We start from the raw sequence: 885 nt of genomic DNA, 5'->3' as shown, positions 1-885 counted from the left end.
CTCCTCTAAACTCAGAGGACAGCACACCACCCAGCACGCCTCCACCCCCTCCTCCAAGCTCAGATCACAGGACAGCACACCACCCAGCACACCTCTACCCCACCTCCTCTAAACTCAGAGGATAGCACAGCACCCAGCACACCTCCACCCCCTCCTCCAAGCTCAGACCACAGGACAGCACACCACCCAGCACGCCTCCACCCCCTCCTCCAAGCTCAGATCACAGGACAGCACACCACCCAGCACACCTCCACCCCCCCTCCTCTAAACTCATAGGACAGCACACCACCCAGCACGCCTCCACCCCCTCCTCCAAGCTCAGATCACAGGACAGCACACCACCCAGCACACCTCCACCCCCTCCTCCAAGCTCAGAACACAGGGCAGCACACCACCCAGTACACCTCCACCCCTTCCTCCGAGCTCAGAGGACAGCACACCACCCAGCAGGCAGATGCAAATTTGACGGCACTGGGCAGAAAGAACACTGGCTGCGTCTTACATGACTGGGGCTTAAGAGAAGTTTTAGACTTTTGTTTTTTTAAAATAGCTCAAAACCATAACCAAAACTAAAGGGAAAAGCAAAGCGTATGTTTTACGAGCAAGAAGCCAGACGGGCAACCTTGCAGCACCCCTCAAACACCCAAGGATGACCCCACATGCCGTTGTCCTTAATCTCTGATTTCAGACTCTATCCAGTTGGTGCACTGGGGTAACTGCTGAGCTAACCAACAGGTTGGCAGCCTGAAGCCACCAGCCACGCTTCAGAAGACACAGCCATCTGCTTAACAAGGCCTCAGAGCCTCGGGAGCCCGTGGGCAGTGGGAGCCCTGTGGGGCAGTGGGAGGCCTGTGGGGCAGTGGGAGCCCTGTGGGGCAGTGGGAG

The 885-nt window shown here is 57.5% G+C and overlaps 1 protein-coding gene across 1 annotated transcript in view; it reads right to left on the bottom strand.

The window, feature by feature from the left end:
• SSBP1 (single-stranded DNA binding protein 1, mitochondrial) overlaps positions 1–885 on the bottom strand; it is a 9,284-nt gene that overhangs the window by 2,203 nt on the left and 6,196 nt on the right. The gene's annotated exons all lie outside the window — the stretch shown is intronic.

This window comes from Elephantulus edwardii, unplaced genomic scaffold (assembly GCF_000299155.1).
Source record: "Elephantulus edwardii isolate Elephantulus edwardi_28Jun2011 unplaced genomic scaffold, EleEdw1.0 scaffold00055, whole genome shotgun sequence".
Lineage (NCBI taxonomy): Eukaryota > Metazoa > Chordata > Mammalia > Macroscelidea > Macroscelididae > Elephantulus > Elephantulus edwardii.
This window is presented reverse-complemented; position numbering and strand designations above follow the sequence as displayed.